The sequence below is a fragment of the Hemitrygon akajei genome, chromosome 19, assembly GCF_048418815.1.
Source record: "Hemitrygon akajei chromosome 19, sHemAka1.3, whole genome shotgun sequence".
Classification (NCBI taxonomy): Eukaryota; Metazoa; Chordata; class Chondrichthyes; order Myliobatiformes; family Dasyatidae; genus Hemitrygon; species Hemitrygon akajei.
In genome coordinates this window covers 17,183,563-17,199,128 of record NC_133142.1, presented here as the reverse complement: position 1 = coordinate 17,199,128, position 15,566 = coordinate 17,183,563, and the positions used below count along the sequence as shown (strand labels likewise).

At 39.8% G+C, this 15,566-nt stretch overlaps 1 protein-coding gene across 4 annotated transcripts in view; it reads right to left on the bottom strand.

Annotated features, from left to right (window-relative positions):
• The window catches only part of hdac11 (histone deacetylase 11), a 105,579-nt gene that overhangs the window by 25,273 nt on the left and 64,740 nt on the right, over nucleotides 1-15,566 (bottom strand). The gene's annotated exons all lie outside the window — the stretch shown is intronic.

Here is a 15,566-nt window from a genome sequence, read left to right as displayed (position 1 = left end):
AATAAGCAAAAATACATATGGATTCTATAAAATTGTGTTAAAATTCTAATTTCTTAGTAAATATGTACTTTAAAAGTCGTGATCACGAGAGCAAGAGCGAGAGAAAGACAGACACACACACACCCTATAAAAAGTACTCATAACCCCCCCCCCCCACCAGAAGTTTGCATATTTTATTGTTGTACAACATTGAATCACAGTGGATTTAATTTGGCTTTTTGACACTCATCAACAGAAAAGACTCTTTTGTGTCAAAGTGAAAACAAAGTTCTACAAATTGGTTTAAATACAATTATTAAACACAAGATAATTGATTCCATAGCTACTCACACCCTTCAAGTCAGTACTTAGTAGATGAACTTTGGGCAGCAATTACAGCCTTGAGTCTGTGTGGATAGGTCTCTATCAGCTTTGCACATTTGGATACTGCAATTGTTCCCCCATTCTTCTTTACAAAACTGCTCAAATTCTGTCAGACTGAATGGGAATCATGAGTGAACAGCCCTTTTCAAGTCCAGCCACACATCCTCAATTGGATTGAGGTCTGGATTCTGACTTGCCCACTCCAGGACATTAACTTTGTTGTTTTTCAGCCATTCCTGTGTAGCTCTGGCTTTATGCTTGGGCTCATTGTCTTGCTGGAAAATATACCTTCTCCCAACTCACAGTTCTCTTGCAGACTGCATCAGGTTTTCCTCCAGGGTATCCCTGTATTTGCCGCATTAATGTTAGGCTCTACCTTCACAAGTCTTCCAGGGCCTGCTGCAGTGAAATATCCCCACAGTATGATGCAGCTGCCACCTTGCTTCACAGCAGGTGATGATGATACGTGGTGTTTGGCTTGCACCAAACATAGCATTTAGTCTGATGGCCAAAAAGCTCAATTTTGGTTTCATCGGATCATAGAACCTTCTTCCAGCTGACTTCAGAGTCTCCCACATGCTTTCTGGTAAACTCTAGCTGAGATTTTTTTTTTTACAGTGGCTTTCTCTTTGCTATTCTCCCATAAAGCTGCGACTGGTGAAGCACCCGGGCAACAGTTGTTGTAGGTGCAGTCTCACCCATGTCAGTCACTGAAGCTTGTAACTCCTCCAGAGTTGTCATAGGTCTCTTGGTGGCCTCCCTCACTAGTCCCCTTCTTATATGGACACTGAATTTCTGGAGGATGGCCTGCTCTAGCCAGACTTATAGCTGTGCCATATCCTTTCCACTTCTTGATGATTGACTTAACTGTACTCCAGGGGATACTCAATGACTTGGAAATTTTCTTGTAACCACCTCCTGACTTGTGCTTTTCAATAACCTTTTAGCAGAGTTGCTTGGTGTGTTCTTGTCTTCATGGTGTAGTTTTTGCCAGGATACTGACTCACCAGCAGTTGAACCTTCCAGATACAGGTGTATTTTTACCACAATCAATTGAAACACCTTGACTGCATACGGTGATCGCCATTTAACTAATTATGTGACTTCTAAAACCAATGATGATTTATTGTGTCATATTAAAGAACGTGAATAAATATGTAATCAAATATTTTGTTTTATATTTGTAATTAATTTAGATCATTTTGCAGAGATCTGTTTTCACTTTGACCCAAAGTATTAAAAAAAGCCAAATTAAATCCATTGTAATTCAATGTGGTAAAACAATAAAATATGAAAACTTCCGGGGGGGGGGGGGGGGGGAGAGGGAACGAATACTTTTTAAAATCGGCACTGTGTATATACCTTTAAAGAACTAAAGCCCAACTCTGGACCAACTGTAGTCAACAGGGGAAGTCAAAGACGGTATTAGATCAAAGGCTTATGATGTCGCTAAAAATAAAACAGCAGCCTGAGGATTGGAAAAAATTCAGAATTCATCAAAGGAAAACTCAGAAATTGATAAAAGAAAGTAGAATAGAAGCATAATCTGGCCAGAAACACATAAACACACTGTAAACACTTCCATAGCTATCTTTAAAAGGAAAAGATTAGCAAATGCTAATACGGGTCACTTGCTGACTGAAGGAGGACAAATTAAATTGGAGGACAAGGAAATGGCAAAGAACGAAAGAATACAATCTGATGTATCTTCTCATGACAGACAAAAAAAAGGGGTTCCCACCCTTTTTTATGTCATGACCCCTACTACTAACCAAAGGATCCATGGACCCCAGGTTGGGAACCCCTGACATGAAACAAAACACCCAGAAATTGCACAGAACAGATTTGGAGTGAATGCAGAGAAGAATTAACTTTGCAGCAAAAAAAAAATGGGGCTAACAGTGAAAAAAAGAACACTCAAATTATAACAGAAAATGTTAGAAGCATCCAGAATATTCTGTTGAAAGATCCTGAAACACTGACTCTGTTTCTATCCTCCAGGATGTTGCTCAGCTTTGCTTTCATAAAGCACTCAGCAAAGTTTTATAAAGATATTGGAGAAATTAATGGAATTGATAAATCTCCAAGACATAATGACCTGCATCCTTGGGGTTTGAGAGTTGTGAATGTGGAAATAGTTGATGCAAAAATATTCATCTTGCAAACTTCCACTGATTCTGAAAAGGTTCCAACTAATTGAAAGTTTGCAAATATAACTCCTTAGCAGAAGAGATGAAGAGGAACCAGAGTACTTGACTTTCAAAAGGTCTGTGGTAAGGTGCATGGGGATTGGTTACTGTACAAAATGGGATCAAGGAGAAATATACCAAAACAGACTGATGAGTGGCTGGCTGTTAGTACTGGGGTATCACATAGATCAGTGCTGGGCTCCGGCTGTACAAAATCACGTTAATAATTTAATGAGGGATCCAAGGATAATATAACCACATTTGCTGCTAGCAATCCAAGTGTAAGGAAGCTGCCATTAGGCCTGGATGGGGGATTGGACGGTGTAAGTGAATAAATATGGCATGCAGGTGAAACATAAGGTGAAAAAAACCAGGAAGCTATTCACCTTGCTTGAAATAAAAAAGTGGATTTTTAAAAAAAGTGAAATGGTAGTGTTGGTGATATGAGAAATGGGGGAACGGTAGTGTGAGGTGGGCAGGGGAGTTATATATGTATACAGTATAGCATAGTCCATCACTGGTAAAGCACCCCCCCACCCCCACCATTGAGCACATCTATAAGGAGCACTGTCACGAGAAAGCAGCATCCATCATCAAGGACACCCACCATCCAAGGCCATGCTGTCATCAGGGAGACCCACACCACCAGGTTCAGGAACAGTTATTACCTCAGAATCATCAGGCTCCTGAACCAGAGGGGATAACTTCATTCAACTTCACTTGCCCTATCACTGAAATGTTCCCACAACCTCTGGACTCACTTTCAAGGACTCTTCATTTCATGTTCTCAATATTTATTGCTTTTTTTTGTATCTGCACAGATTGATATCTTTTGCACATTGGTTGTTTGTCCATCTTGTTGTGTGTGGTCCTTCAATGATTCTATTGTGTTTCTCTCATTTCCATTGAATGCCCGCAAGAAAGTGAGTCTCACTTATGGTGACATATGGATATGTACTTTGATAACACATTTACCTTGAACTTTAAAATGATACAAAATGAAGCCATTTGACCCAATGGATCAATGTTCCCATCAGAAGAATCCCATCCATCATTTTCCCTTGTCAGTTTAGTGTCAAAATTTAAATTTTTCTTGTAGTTTAACCATCTATATCCCTCCTTATATATTTGTACAATCACTTGCTTGTAAATTTGCAGTAGATTTTCAGTAATTTATAGTATCATTGGTTCTGCACTTCTGTAGTTTCTTTGTCTGTGAGCTTCCGATGTCATGGTAGTGTTTTTGTCAGAGAAAACTTCCCTTTCAAACCAGGCTCAACAAGGTCTCCAGTCCCTTTGGTTACTTGCACTTTCTCTTTACTTGTTACTTGCTGATACAGGGTGACTCTAAATGACTTGTACTATGAACACCAAATAAAATAGTTATAACATTAAGATATGCCCCTCACTCTTGACTTCAATAGAACCTCCTGGGCAATATCACCTCCACATCCAACACCCCTCCCACCTTCGTGTAAAATATGCCTATCAAATCCTCTTTGATCATTTTGCAATTTACCTATTCCACAAAAAAGTTAATTAACCTAGCAGCACACCCTTGGGATGTGGGAGGAACACGGACACCCAGCAGAAGCTACAGGGAGAACACGCAAACTTCGGCAGTCAGCACCTCATCTCAGGATTAAATCCTGTTCAGGAACAGCGTCTTCCTCCAACATTAGATTTCTAAATAGGCATTGAACCAATGAACAACACTTCACTACTTATTTATTTTTCCTCTTCTTTTACAATACTAAACTTTTTAAATATATGTGCTTCTTACTGTAATTTACAGATTTTATGTACTGCTGTCACATAGAAACAAATTTCACAACATATGCCGGTGATATTAAACCTGATTCTGTGAAGCACCAGCACTACCCGCTGAAGGCAAACAGTAAGCCTCGAGTACAAGCGTAGAATCAAATTCCTGCAACTATTTAAGCCACTGACAAGACAGCATCTGGAATCCCATGTACGGGCCTGCCTGAAAGAGGATACGTTTACAATAGATTGAACGCAATGAGGTTCACCAGATTGATTACCTGGAAGGCAGAGCAGTGTGTCACTTGTATTGAGAAATTCATTAGACAGGATCTGTACCCTTTATAGTTAAGAAGAACGAATGACAGATGATCACACTGAAGTTCTTAAATACAAAATTTGTCACAGGGCATATGGAAGCGTGATTTCCCGGCTAGAGCCAAGGGACACTATGACAAAGCAAGGACTGGTCATTCAGGACCACGTGGGAAGATACTCCTACATCCAGACACTGCAAAACTTTAAAGTTCTCTATCCAAAAGGGCTCTGGAGGTTTAGCTGATGGCATAATTTTTTTTAAATAAAGGGGAACAGGTATTTGTACAGGAAAACAGGGCTAAGTGAAAACATCAGCCGTGATCTTAACGAATGGCAAAGAAGACATAGGAAATAAACAACCTACTCTTGCTTCTAACATTCACCACAATCAATGAGCCAAGGGAGTTTCTGGTGAATTATTCAACAAGTGTGTATTAAACATGGCCACCAGATGGAGCTTTAACACAACAAACAGGGTTGGTGAATTGGCCTTCCTATCTGAAATGCACCATTCATATTTTTAGGAAACAAGTTTCTGCATACTTACCTGGTGTCTGCGTCACCTAGCCAAAGTAGATTTTAGACTGCAAGCCTATAATAAACACTATGTGGCTAAACTAATCTCTCCTTGAACATCTTTCAATATGTAATGTGTCAATTAGCACAAAATATAAACTTTTAATAGCACCTTGGTAATGTGAACTAACCTTAAAAAATTATTTTTAAAATTTTATTACACAAGTAGCTATGGGTATGATCAGATATTAGTGAACGAGAAAGTGTTCAACCGACATCACTTCTACTCCAGAACCAAATCACTCACTTTTACTCGATTAATGTGCAGTACACAGAACGAAGCTTGTTTTCTGAGCACATTGAAAGGCTGAACTTCCAAGTCATCGTCAGCTTGTTCACTGAAGAAAATGGCCTTAAGTTAACATTCATAAAATAAAGTACCAAGCTGACAACGCCAGCCCCAGCAATAAACTCTATATTCGGAAATAAAGAGTCACTTTCTGTATCTCTGGAGTAACCTCTCAGTGAAGGCAGGCATCAAAAATAAAATCCACGGTGCACCGAGGAAAAAGGTGTTCAAAGATCAAAACCTCAAACCCAACAGTGATCTACCTGGCAGCTGAGATCCCTGACCTCCTGCACATTTCAAAGACAAGCACGACCTGAAGGAGCCACTGAAGTGGGACCACCAATACTGCTCTAAATCCATTAGAAAGTTCAGCATACCAATATCAGCTTCTTCCTTTAGGGCAAAATCCACTGCCCCAAGGCTCTAATTCCAAGCTCTGGGGAGAAGACATATATAATGCATAGTTGACATCAGACCCTTGAAACAGCTGCACAACTCTGAGCTCAATCATGGTAAGAGGCTGCTTGGCAGACAGAACTTCAAGGATATTTTTTTAAAATTTATCCTTCCCAAGTCATGAGACCTGCTGACCTACGACCAATCAAAATGGACAAAGGATAGCCAGGAAGGCACTAAGAATATCTCTGGTAGAAGGTGGTCTGGCAGAAGCCAGACAAAAGTAAACAAACGAGAACGCCTGCTGAACTACCTGCTATCTGATTACTACCATCATTCCATTACTACCAACAGGGAGGGGGGTACAGTACCTTGAAAACCTCTCCCACTGTTTCTGAGTAGTCCATGAATCCATGAACACTACCTTACTATTCCTATTTTTACTATTTATTCATTTTTATTGTAACTTTTAAAAGAACTTTCATATTTTTTATGTCTTGCACCGTACTGTTACCACAAAACAACAACTTCCACAATATACAGTATGTCAGTGATAATAAACCCGATTCTGATCAAGTTCTTCTTACCCAGCCTACAAGGTCTCACAGAACTGTTATCGGATATTGCCTTCCTTCAAATCAAAGAGACCGAACGTCCAAACAGCAGTTTTGCAAATGATGGACTGGGACCCTGACTTACTTTGGTGATCATTTTCAGCGATCTCAATCAATCTCCGCTTTGAGGTATTCATGCCATGATGTGCAGTGATGTCAGATAGTGCGCAATCCGAGCTTTGACAAATTGGGCTAAATTTTAGAGCACATGCTAGGATAGAGTGGTATGGAGACCAGAATCCAAAGTAGGCCTCAAGTGGCGAGTTGAAGCTTTTCTCAGGTGTTAAAAGAGGTTTACTTTTACCCAGCTCAGTACAATAGAGTTTGAAAGTATCCATCACCTTGAGAGTAGTTGCTGTTTGAAGGAATCTTCTGCTTGCTCATATCAACCCTCCCCACCACCCTGTCTGCTGATAACTTCAGGGTCTAAATCACCTCACAATCCATCCTTCCAACTGCGTGAACAAAATCCTCTGCATCATCTATATCCCCCGAGCCTCATACTTAATAAAATGTCACTGCTGGGGCCTCTCAAAAAGCAGCTCCCCTTTTAATGTGCCCTTCCATTACTGTAGAATTGCTGGCTTCATAGGTGTAAAGGTCATTTATTCATTGCCCGCAGTTACTGGTTACTCAAAGTCAGAATGTTGTTGGGAGAAAGACACAACACAAATTCAACAAGGGCATTTCTGAGAATGTTACTAGTTAATGAATGTGCTGCTGTGAAGAGACTACTCCCTGCAGCACAGAGCTACCTACACATTGATTAACAGCTGCTGTAGATCAGTCTGGAGATGACAACTAATGCTGGGAATTAGGGCCCGAACAGAGTGGAGGTAATCTACTAATAGGTCCAGTCACTCTAGTCGGCGAATTCAAGCTCTTTTCTACACCCTGAAAGAGAAACATCAATTCAGATTTTTCACTTGAGTGGGTTATGGTCAATACTTAGCTGACATATGAAGAACAGGATGTTGAAGATTAAAACTTCAAACCCAAAACAAAACCCATTTCTTCAAATTTACTCTGAGAACAAGTAAGCCAACACTAGAGTTCTGTCGGAGCCGATACCCCAGCACAGACATTACTTTCATGCTGCTCCATGGGGCAGGCCACCTCATTCACATGCCCTGTACCAGATTCCAGAAACAAAGACCCTATCCTCAAACTCTGTTACAGGTGGGCAGAAGAAATTATTCAAGACTGTTCTTAAGACCTCCTTGACAAAGTCAAGCAGCCATACTGATTAAACACGAGGAAATCTGCAGATGCTGGAAATTCAAACAACACACTCAAAATGCTGGTGGAACACAGCAGGCCAGGCAGCATCTATAAGGAGAAGCACTGTCGACGTTTCGGGCCGAGACCCTTCGTCAGGACTAGATTCCTGACCATACTGATTCCTGGGGACCCTGGAGAAGAAGAGTGGATGATGGCACTGAGAAACCGGAGACTCTGCATCAGGAGCAGTTTGATGCCCGATGTCAACAGAAGTGGTACCTCACCAAAACTACCATTTTGTTAGTCTTCGGTATCTCAGAGCTCCTGTGTGGTACAGGTACTACATTAGCCTCATCAATCACCACAGAGTCACAGAGTGAGGAAGTAAGGACTGCCTTAGGCTGTGACTTCAGATGAGGTTCTGCTTAATAAGATCTTTTGGGATCCCAGGATATTAATGGTAAAGAATTCAGTAACACTTTCTTTTACTGGCTCTTTAGTTCCTGCAATGTTTACTGGCATCCTGAGCATCAAACGTGGCCTCACTCTTGCAGATCTGCATGTGTCAGCCTCATGTAATGTGCAGGCTTGATGTTCAACAAAGCATCCTGTGCATCCACAGGGTTTCGATAGTGTGGGGACAGTGAGCAGACTGTCCATGGTCAGCATTTCAACAGCTGACTGAGCCATGGCTTTCATCAGGCATTCGACAGCAATTCTGAATATTTCTGAATGTGATTGTGGCATCTTGTTGATTACTATCCTACACTCCCTAGTATTGATTCATTTTGATATCCAATTGGCTCCAAACTTTGTAAAATTATTAAATAAAGGTACAGCATTTCAAAAACCAAAAAATGTAATGGCTCAAAGCTTGTAAAGTATCTAAATAAACTCAATTAGTCCAAAACTATCAACTATCCAATGTTGTCAATGTTTCCTGCAGCAATCCCTCACAGTTCAGATGAACGCAGATGCTATTTCTGGCCCGAATACTTTTTCCTCCACATTCTTTTAATTCAAATGAAATTCAAATTCTCAGATTGACATGGTGAGATTTGAATTAATATTCCATGAACAGTTAGCCAAGGACAGTAACATAATCATTATACTACCTCACAGCAGTCCTTGCCTTGTTCCTCTGGAAACCGCAGCTTCAAAAGATCAGCATTTGACTATTTGATGGTATAATTCAGACAGATGGTACTTGGAATATTTCTTTAAACTCGTAGCAGCTGCAGACAAAGGTGCATCATTAAATATGCACCAATCTAATAAAATACTACATAGAGCAGAAGCATTCAGGAACCAAAAATGGATGAACAGGCAACTAGCTAGAACAATTTAATTAGCTACTGAAGTGTACTACAGAGCCAAGATATCAATAACAATATTTCAGGTCTCAAATGTAATCCTTTTCTGTCACAATTGCTTCTTCATTGCATTATACATAGAACAGTACAAATCAGTACAGGCCCTTCATCCCACAATGTTGTGCCTACCTTTTATCCTACTGCAAGATCAATCTAACACTTCCCTCCTGCATTGCCCCCCGTTTTTCTATTTATGTGAAATGTCACTAATATATCTGCTCTACCACCACGCCGACAGCACATTCCTTGCACCTACCACTCGTGTAAAAATCCTACCTCTAACATCTCCCCCACCACCAATACTTTCCTCCAATCACCTGAAAATTATGCCATCTCATATTTGCCTTTTCTGCCCTGGGAAAAAGCCCCTAGCTTACTCCACCTTCCTCATAAGGCGCACTTTCTAATCCAGGCCACATCTTTGTCAATCTCCCCTGCATCCTCTCTAAAACTTTCTCATCCTTCCTGTAATGAAGCAACCACCATACTCCAAAACCTGCATGCATGCCCATGGCCAATCATCTGAGAATATGGATGCATTCATCATCATTATGTGCCATGTCGTATGACATAGTCTCAAAATAGCATGACATGATCTCATAACCATGATCGTTCTTGGCAAATCTTTCTACAGAAGTGGTTTGCCATTGCCTCCTTCTGGACCGTGTCTTTATAAGACGGGTGATCCCAGCTATTATAAATACTCCTTAGCGACGTTCTGCCTGGCTTCAGCGGTCACATAACCAGGATATGTAGCAGCTGCTCATACGGCCATCCACCTGCCCCCATGGCTTCACGTGACCCTGATTGGGGAGGCTAAGCAGGTGCTACTCTTTTCCCCAAGAGTGACCTGCAGGCTAGCAGAGTGAAGAAGCGCCTTACACCACCTTTGGTAAACACATTGCCACCCTGCCACCCAATTGATGCATTACCTGATATACATCAGCGCTAATAGCAACATCTTACATATAGGCCTTAAGAGAAACAACTGACTGAATCACACTGGGGAACCTCAGTGAGGTTAGTCAAGATTTGCACATCTTTCGTCACCCTCAGTGCTGCTCACAATCCAAAAAAAAAGGCTTGCATTTCATAGACCTTCTTTGAAAAACATAGAAAGGCACGTGTCAAGGTAGCAATACTCAGCTTAAAAAAATAACATGGTGTATAAATAAAAACAATAAAGCAATTTAACATTCCATCCCAAAGCAATGGCTAATATACTGCACTGAATAAATAGGATGCAGAAGAGGATGTGGCTAGGATTAGAGAGTGTATGCTGTATGGAGAGCTAGGACAAACTTTAGCTGTTTCTCTAGAATGGTAGAGGCTGAGTGAAGATCTGATAGAGATTCTTAAGATTATCAGAGACACAGATAGAGTAGACATGCAGCATCTTCCCCCTCCCCCACGGTGAAATGTTTAATCTCTGCTGGAACAATGGAAGGGGCAAATATGATAGAGGTGTTCAAGAGATTCTTAGACTGAATCCTGAATGTGCAAGCAAAGTAACGAATATGGACGTTGCACTGGCAGAAGTGATTAGTTTATTCAGGCATTTGATTACAAATTTATTTATTTGTTGAGATACAATATTTATTTATTTGAGCCGCACCAACCAGCATCTGCCGATTTGATCCAACCCTAATCCTGGGACCAATTAGCCTACCAGCCAGTACATCTTTGGACTGTGGAAGGAAATCAGTGCACCCAGAGGAAATCCATGTGGTCACAGGGAGAACGTACAAGCTCCTTACAGACAGAGGCAGGAATTGAATCCTGGTCACTGGTACTTTAAAAGAGTTGTACTAACCACTACGCTACCATGCCACCTCTAGTTTGGCACAACATTATGATCCAAAGGGCCTGTTACTCTACTAATAAAATGTAATGACATTATAATTTAATATTACTTGTCATATTTCATTATATGAATGTTGTTCTGCTATCCACCATATACAACTGAAACTGTCCCTGTAAAAGTGCCAATATATATTGACAAATCTACCCAAGCCTGCCAGGATATATTGTAGTTGATTGCTATATGTATATTTCATGTATTAGAATGCTTTTTAACATTATAATACATGAAATGCCACACATATAGCAGTATCTTTTGATATTAAGGCATTGTAAACGGAACAAAAATTACAATTAAATACACATTTACTAGAGAGTTATGTCTAGTATAAACAAATCTTTACATTTAAACTAATCGACTAGGTCAAGATTATTCAGTGTAAATTTTTTCCTTTCACTGGTTATCCACTTAAGATTACCAGTACTGTAAGACAGCAATTGGAAACTTGGTGCAAGGCCATTCTGCCATAACTGTCTGCAATGAATTTAGACTGAAATTTTCTAGTGATATCCCAAGAATTTTAATACAGTTCTTGAGTTACCCAAAGTCTTTTTTAAAGTTGTATTAAAATATACATTATGACATTTCACAAATTATTACTTTAAAATATATGTAATTCTACCTCACGAGTTGAGGCCTGCTCACCATATGACATCAGGATGTGCAGACAAGCACAGCAAGGACAGCACGTTCTGGTGCATGAACTGGAATTCTAAAGTCACAGTCCAGGTGGACATTGCCACCAATGCAACATTTAATTTTCTTGCTTAATTTGAAAACTTTACATTTTGAAATGCAACAGCAGTGTTTTTCTAAACAGCACCATTGAAATAGGCAGACTCTCAAACATCACCGTTTTTGTAACATCATTCCCATGGCACAAGGATTCTTTTCTCAACGCGTGGATTCGCAGAAGAAATGAATACTTTCCAAAGCAAGAGTTAATTAAAAGTAAACACAATTAATAAAAAAACTACAAAGCAAGTAATACACCAGGGATTAAAGAAATCTAATGCCAAAGCTCTTTGACTTCACTTAAACTCCCAATTTCTTGTTTGAAATGAGCCATTATGATTTTCAACAAATCACAAAATAAGAACCCACTTCAGAAGTCCAGAAGAAAAATACCATATATACAATTCTCCCATGACAGGAGAGAACTGGATCTTGAATACCCTCTGTACTTCACCTGATAATTATTCATAAATTTTTAAGCAAAACCTTGCAACATCTGACCTACGTTCCTCTGTCTACAATATCGACCTAGGCTATAACTCAACTTGCAATAAATCGCTGAATTGATCTGCTTTCTGCAGTTCAGCCTCATTTGATCAATCCTCAGGGCACAGAAGATCAGCTTTGTACCTCTTCTCCCAACAACCACTGTGCTTGAGCATTTCCGCAAGGTTTAGTTGGCCAATGCCATACTCAATATTCAAGGCTGGGCGGAACATTATGCATTTGCATTTTGACCTCCCTATACTTAGAAAAGCAGTCCTGTATTATGTTCCTACTATGAATTGATTTGATATATGAGAATATACATTAATTTAAAATGTAATGTACTGTAAAGAGTGAAATTTGAGCATTGGCTAAAATGAAGAAAAATCCTTAAAGTAATTCTTCACTGCATTCAACTAACTCACAAGTTATAGAAAGGATAATTAGAACACAGAACAGCATAGCACAGTACCAGCCCTTCAGCCCACGATGTTGTGCCAGCCTTCTAACCTACTCTACAATCAATCTAATCCTTCCCTCTTACATAACCCTCCATTTTTCTATCATCCATGTGCCCATCTAAGAGTTTCTTAAATATCCCAAATTAATCTGCCTTTATCACACACCCACCAATCTGTGTTAAAAAAAAGCCTACCGATGTTCCCTCTAATTTGTAATGACCAGTGCACACAAAAATCTTGTGCTGTGCAATTTTTTTGCCTCGTGACAACTACATGTGTGCACTGACTTTTATATATTGAGGTATTCATTTCAACAACTAGCAAAACTCAGAGGAGTTTTGATCTCCTCTGGGTTTGATCGTTTTCACTCTCATTCATCTGCACTCTCACAAAACAGCAGCAGGCCTGTAGCAGGTAATGAACGATTTCCTCACCGGAGTTTTTGCACACCGTACATGTGATTTGCTTGCTAAATAACACTTTAAAGAGTCAAGTTTCCAAATATCACTCCACTTCTTCCCACTTCCAAATTCTCCAGCAACTTTTGCATCGTGGCAATACAAGCAGGTAAAACCAGTTTCTGTATTGTATTGTACATAAATATTTCTTGTGGCTGCACATTCCTGACAGCTTTCAGTGTGGTAGTTTGTACTGTTTCATTAAGCCATTTTGCTTTAAATGAACTAGCAGTTCTTTCGCGTTTCACACCCTTTGCTTCTTTAGAATTTGACATAGTGAATCAATAATTTCTTCAATTAAAAGTGTAAATAAGCTAGTCCTAAAATTTGCAGACAAATCATCGCAAATTTCATACTGTCAACACTAACTGCATCAGATACCGGAAAAGGAAAGGTAATTGTGTACGATCATGAAATATACTTAACATGTCAACAAGGTAGAGGGTGACAACCTTTTGTGCGCAGTTTAACTTCTTCTGTGTGCTAGTAGCAAAAGATGTGTGCATGCGCACACCTTAGAGAAAACATTGATCCCCACTATACTTTCCTCCAATCATCATATAATTATGTCTCTGGATATTAGTCATTTCCACCCTGGGAAAAAATCTCAATTATTCAAGTACAATTCCATAAAAGTATGCTTTAAAAAAAAATACTAGCTCCTGGCAGGACAGTGGAGCAGCTAGCAGAGCTGCTACCTCACTATTCCAGTTACGCAGGTTCAATCGACCTCTTCTTCTACCTATAGGGAGTTAGCATTTTATTCCTCCATATTGTCCGGTTTCAATAAAGTAGAACTGACATGGATGAGTGTTTGACGGTCAGGCATTGAGCCAATGGGAAACACAAGAGATAGCAGGTACTGAAATCCAGAGCAAAACACAAGGTACTGGAGGAAGGGAAATGGATGCAGCAGCCATTTTGGGTTGAAACCCTTCAACTGGAATGAAAGAGGAGAGATGGGGGAGGAGCAAACGACCCAAGTTCAATCATGAACCCAGGTGAGTAGCGGTACAGGATGGACAAGGGGAGAATTGAAACAGTGACAGAAATTGAGAGGTGAGAGGTGCAGGCAACAGAAAGCTACAGATGATGGCAGCTGATTTGCAAGCAAGGTGTAACATGGAATGTACAGATGTGCACAGCGACAGTATACATCATGTATGCTCTATCTGTTGCTACCAGACCACGAGCTAATTCATTATCAGTAATTGATGTGACTGTTGTAAGCCGGCCTGCCGATGGGTCAATTCCATGTACACCACTCCCCACACCCCACCTTTCAGATCACAAGGATACACTGTCTCTTAGTCCCTTCCAACTTTTCCACCATCCATCATGATTTTAGACCTGACCCTATGATAGATATTCAACTCTATCTCATGCTCGCTAAGCTTGCTTTCTAAATAGCAGCTGCTATTTGAAAGGAAGTAAACTTTGAACTAGATTGCTTCGTTTAACTTCTGTTCATACATAGAATTTAGTCTGCAGTTACTAAAGTGTGAATAAAAATCACTCTTTATAAAACAGATTAGCAAATAGGCTCTATAGTTTGAAGATGCTCTGTCTGTAAAGAGTGACTGCACATGCTTTATTATCGCTCAAGAGTAGAGCATAAGACAATGCTTTGTATAATTTACATTAGTTCAAACAGACAACTTGCTTACTTTAAGGTAACTTGCAGAACAGATGAATAATATCATTTTACCACATCAATAACTAATGTGTTTATAATTGGAAGAGTTTTATGTACTCAGAAGTTAGCTTTACAGCATTAATGGTAGCTAGCCAAGATCTATGTCTCCAAAAAAATGCTTTTAGACCATTTGTGTTAAAAAGATATCTGAGGAAATATCACAGGCTTGTGAAGTCACTCAAGTTAGGGAAAAAAGGGGTATAAATGTGAAGAACAGCTCAGGCTTATGAGGAATGGGATAAGGAACATCAGGAAACATGAAAGAACGAGAATTCATTCCTCCAGCTTCAGTTTCTGTGACTGACAACTTGCTTGTCTGCATCTTTTTTGTTTATAGGAATTGAACCAGTTTTTTGGAAATCCTTAATTCTTTATGTCTGATAAATCCTTTGTGCTTTGTAAATAGTGTGCATTTTAGAAATGGTTTATAGTTGGGAAATGTTTAAGATAGAAATCCTTGGTGAGGTTTGAGTGTGTCTTATGAGTGCTGTGTGGATTTGAACATTTATCACTGTAGATAAATGAATTGAACAGGAGTAGGCAGTTTAAACGGCTTGACACAGACTAGATAGGCTGAAGGGCCTGTTCTGTGCTGTACTTGTCAATGACTCTAACTGTGTTTTAAATTACTTAGCTAGCTGTAATTATCTTCTACTTGGTAGACAGAGAATTCCCGACACTCAGATACTGGGTATTGGCAGCTAAACTCGCCGTGGAGAATAAACAAGGAAGAAGTCTTTGAAGATTGGGTGGTTACAGTATAACC